The sequence below is a fragment of the Schistocerca piceifrons genome, unplaced genomic scaffold, assembly GCF_021461385.2.
Source record: "Schistocerca piceifrons isolate TAMUIC-IGC-003096 unplaced genomic scaffold, iqSchPice1.1 HiC_scaffold_1193, whole genome shotgun sequence".
NCBI lineage: Eukaryota > Metazoa > Arthropoda > Insecta > Orthoptera > Acrididae > Schistocerca > Schistocerca piceifrons.
Genome location: NW_025727008.1, coordinates 87,501 through 92,500, shown reverse-complemented (window position 1 = coordinate 92,500; position 5,000 = coordinate 87,501). Strand labels below are relative to the sequence as shown.

General features: G+C 62.1%; 1 pseudogene; it reads right to left on the bottom strand.

The window, feature by feature from the left end:
* Positions 1 to 5,000, bottom strand: part of LOC124729145 — a 7,962-nt pseudogene that overhangs the window by 2,077 nt on the left and 885 nt on the right.

Below are 5,000 nucleotides of genomic sequence, written 5' to 3'. Positions count from 1 at the left end.
ATGGCGCTTGACCCGGGACCCGTGCGTCCTAAAGCAAGCCTGAAGTACGTGGTTGGCGGTCTCCACGGCCTGGCACCCCGCGCGGCATCTGGTGTCCGCCTCCCGCCCGCGACTGCGCCGTGCCTTCGTAGGGAAGGCGTTGATGCGGGCGCGGAGGGCGTCGATGTATTCACGCCCAGATAGCAGGCGACTGGTGTCGGCGACCCACTGATGTTGGCCACTGACGGCGGCAGAAGATGACAGTGCCGCACCGTCAATGGCGATGTGTAGGCGCGCCGCCCACATTTCCCCAACCTGCGTTGACGATTTGAGGAGGTGACCCTCCCACATTAGGTGGCGCTCCAGCACCTCGATCTCACGCTGCACCTCATCCATGCCTGCACCGTCGCAGGCTGGCCCTATCTTCTTCAGCGCCAGGAGACGGGACCGACGGAGGGTCGGACCCATCCATCGGCAAGATGGAATGCCGAGGCCCCCCTGGGCAACAGGAGCGTGGAAGTATCCCAGGGGGGTGTCCGCCGGAAGGCGGAACCATCTCCTGACGGCGGCCCGGATGGTAACGTCGGCCGACTTCAATGCACCCACCCGGGTGCGGCTGAGGGCCAGCCCGTGGTACAGGCCAGGGAGAAGTATGTTGGTGAGAGCGTGGAGGCGCTGTTGCGGCTTCAGCGGAGCTCGGGAGATGACGTCAAGCTGCTCCACCAGGTGGCTACGTGGATTGAAGACACAGCGACCCGCCGTGGAAAATTGCAGCCCCAGGTACCGGAAGGTTTCACCCACACGCAGGGCAGGCATGGTGGTATTGCCTGCTGTGAAGGTGACATTGCTGTCCACCTTCACCTTCTTCTCGCGCCCTGACGCGACTAAGGCGAGGGTGAAACACTTCCGGGCGTTGATCTGCAGCCCCAGGTGGGCGAGGGCTGCGGTAGCTGCGTCGATGAGGGACTGCAAGCCCCTCGGGGTCGCTGCAAACAGCAAGACGTCATCTGCAAAGGCCGCAGCGTTGACTCTGCGACCGAGGATCCGAGCTCCGATGTGAGAGGGCAGTTGGCCTAAAACGTAGTCCACCGCAAAGTTGAACAGGAGGGGGGAGAGGGGATCGCCCTGGCGAACGCCCCGTGCTGGCTGCACAGACACGCCCACGCCGGCGCCGTCCGCTATCACTGTCGTGCTGCCCTCGTAGCACCGCTCGACATACTCGACAAAGCAATCCGGCAGGCCATGCGCCTTCAGCACGGGGCGAAGGGCAGCATGATCTACCGAATCGAATGCCTTAGATACGTCGATCGACGCCACAAAGACAGAGCGGCAGGAGCGAACTGCGTCGGTGAGAGCAGTGTCCAAGATGAAGGTATTTTCCAACATCCCATCCCGAGGGATGAATGCCCGCTGACGTTCGTCCACAGCACATGCGCGCATCAGGCGTGACGCGAGAACCTTGTGAAAGGTCCGCGCCAACACCGAGCAGACCGTAATGGGGCGAAAGTCAGCGGGGGATGTTGGTGCAGCCGTTTTCGGGAGAAGGGACGTCCGCGCGCGAAGCAGGCGTTCCGGAAGGGCGCGGGCCAGAAGGAAGAGATTCATCACTTTCACCAGGACTTCGTGCGGCAGGCGCCGCAACTCCGCTGGGGTAAGGCCGTCCGGCCCGGCTGCTGATCCCCTGGGCGGCAACGCGGCGGCGACCTCCTCATGTGTGACCGGCCCCCATATGCACTCAAGAGCGACAGGCTCTGAGTGCGGGAGGAGGCGGTCACGAATGAAGCCCGCGGTGGAGATGGGCTTCTTGGTGAAGAGGTCCGCCCAGAAGTCCAGCAGACCAGGGATGGCAGGTGGCGGCTGGAGCAGGGTGCCATCCAAGAGGCCGCGCACGCAACGTGCACGCGACCGTCGGAAGGCATCCTGCGTTCTCGCGTACTCCCAGCGGCGCCGCTTGCGCTTCTGCGTCGGCGGCGCGGCAGGCGGCCGCTTCGATGGTTGGCGCGGCCGCTGTGTCCTGGTGATCGATCTCTCCCCTCTGGACCCGACCGACGCAAGGGCATCCGGGAGCATGCCCAGGATGACATCGGGCGGCGTGCCCCGCCCCAGACCTATGACACGATCCAGGGCAGAGAAACGCTGGGCGGAAGCGGGTAGCCCCGCCAGATGCTCCCAGATGGCGGCGTCAGTCGGCCCCTCCGGCGGCGGCCCGGTGGTGTCGGCCGCGAAGTCCTCGGCTGCGTCGACGGGCGGCGCAGCGGCCTCGCCCACGTCAGGCAGCGGGCTCGCTGCTCCCCGGCGGGACGCCGGCTCTTCCCCCCGACCGATCTCAAGCGCCTCCATGAATTGGCGGACAAGCTGCTTGTGGGCAGCTTGCCGCCGTCGGCACTTGATTGCCTCAAGCGTTCGGTCGGGGAACATCCTGATGAGTTCTTGATTTACAAAGAAGAACCGGGCGTCCCTCTCGAGGAACAGTTCGGCCTCTGCCTTGGCGAGCGACAGGACTTCTTCCTCCGTCCACCTCGCGTGATGCCTCTCCGTGACGATCTCCGCGTTGGCGGCCGCAAGGTGTTGGCGGCGGCGATGGACCCCGAGACCGTTCTTGGTGGTGAAGCTGCGGTGGCACTCACTACAGGTATACATAGCTGCAAAAGTTACAAAATTTTCGGCACGGCCGGTTGGCCGGCTAGGTGCTGGGGAAGTTGGGGTGGCACCTTCAGCGGAAGGGCCACCACTTTTTCTCTGAATACTGCCCCCAACTAACAAAGGGATAGTGCGAGGGGGGGCTGGTAACCCCCCCAAGCCCCTGGTGCGGTCTTCCACTCTGCGAAAATCAGCGGGCCCACGAGAAGGGGAGAAGACCGCAGGAGAGGAGAGGCTAAGAGGGCTAGGCCCATGTATTGCGCATCACTCTCCCTGTAACTACAACCCAAGGAAGGCACCTCGCAGCAGCAGCACGACTACATCAAGACCGCACTTCGAAAAGCCAAGTCCGGATGCAGCCACACCGCCGCCACTTGGCCACCTTAAGAGAGTCATAGTTACTCCCGCCGTTTACCCGCGCTTGCTTGAATTTCTTCACGTTGACATTCAGAGCACTGGGCAGAAATCACATTGCGTCAACACCCGCTAGGGCCATCGCAATGCTTTGTTTTAATTAGACAGTCGGATTCCCCCAGTCCGTGCCAGTTCTGAGTTGATCGTTGAATGGCGGCCGAAGAGAATCCGCGCACCCGCGCGCCCCCGGAGGAGCACGCTAAGGCGGACGCGGCCTCGCAGCAAGGAAGATCCGTGGGAGGCCAAGGCACGGGACCGAGCTCGGATCCTGCACGCAGGTTGAAGCACCGGGGCGCGAACGCCGCGCAGGCGCGCGCATCCTGCACCGCCGACCAGCACGAGGCCGACCAACGGCGAGAGCAGACCACGCCCGCGCTAAACGCCCGCACTTACCGGCACCCCTACGGCACTCACCTCGCCCAGGCCCGGCACGTTAGCGCTGACCCACTTCCCGACCAAGCCCGACACGCCCCGATCCTCAGAGCCAATCCTTATCCCGAAGTTACGGATCCAATTTGCCGACTTCCCTTACCTACATTATTCTATCGACTAGAGGCTCTTCACCTTGGAGACCTGCTGCGGATATGGGTACGAACCGGCGCGACACCTCCACGTGGCCCTCTCCCGGATTTTCAAGGTCCGAGGGGAAGATCGGGACACCGCCGCAACTGCGGTGCTCTTCGCGTTCCAAACCCTATCTCCCTGCTAGAGGATTCCAGGGAACTCGAACGCTCATGCAGAAAAGAAAACTCTTCCCCGATCTCCCGACGGCGTCTCCGGGTCCTTTTGGGTTACCCCGACGAGCATCTCTAAAAGAGGGGCCCGACTTGTATCGGTTCCGCTGCCGGGTTCCGGAATAGGAACCGGATTCCCTTTCGCCCAACGGGGGCCAGCACAAAGCGCATCATGCTATGACGGCCCCCATCAACATCGGATTTCTCCTAGGGCTTAGGATCGACTGACTCGTGTGCAACGGCTGTTCACACGAAACCCTTCTCCGCGTCAGCCCTCCAGGGCCTCGCTGGAGTATTTGCTACTACCACCAAGATCTGCACCGACGGCGGCTCCAGGCAGGCTCACGCCCAGACCCTTCTGCGCCCACCGCCGCGACCCTCCTACTCGTCAGGGCTTCGCGGCCGGCCGCAAGGACCGGCCATGACTGCCAGACTGACGGCCGAGTATAGGCACGACGCTTCAGCGCCATCCATTTTCAGGGCTAGTTGCTTCGGCAGGTGAGTTGTTACACACTCCTTAGCGGATTCCGACTTCCATGGCCACCGTCCTGCTGTCTTAAGCAACCAACGCCTTTCATGGTTTCCCATGAGCGTCGATTCGGGCGCCTTAACTCGGCGTTTGGTTCATCCCACAGCGCCAGTTCTGCTTACCAAAAGTGGCCCACTTGGCACTCCGATCCGAGTCGTTTGCTCGCGGCTTCAGCATATCAAGCAAGCCGGAGATCTCACCCATTTAAAGTTTGAGAATAGGTTGAGGTCGTTTCGGCCCCAAGGCCTCTAATCATTCGCTTTACCGGATGAGACTCGTACGAGCACCAGCTATCCTGAGGGAAACTTCGGAGGGAACCAGCTACTAGATGGTTCGATTAGTCTTTCGCCCCTATACCCAGCTCCGACGATCGATTTGCACGTCAGAATCGCTACGGACCTCCATCAGGGTTTCCCCTGACTTCGTCCTGGCCAGGCATAGTTCACCATCTTTCGGGTCCCAACGTGTACGCTCTAGGTGCGCCTCACCTCGCAATGAGGACGAGACGCCCCGGGAGTGCGGAGGCCGCCGCCCCGTGAAGGGCGGGGAAGCCCCATCCTCCCTCGGCCCGCGCAAGGCGAGACCTTCACTTTCATTACGCCTTTAGGTTTCGTACAGCCCAATGACTCGCGCACATGTTAGACTCCTTGGTCCGTGTTTCAAGACGGGTCGTGAAATTGTCCAAAGCTGAAGCGCCGCTGACG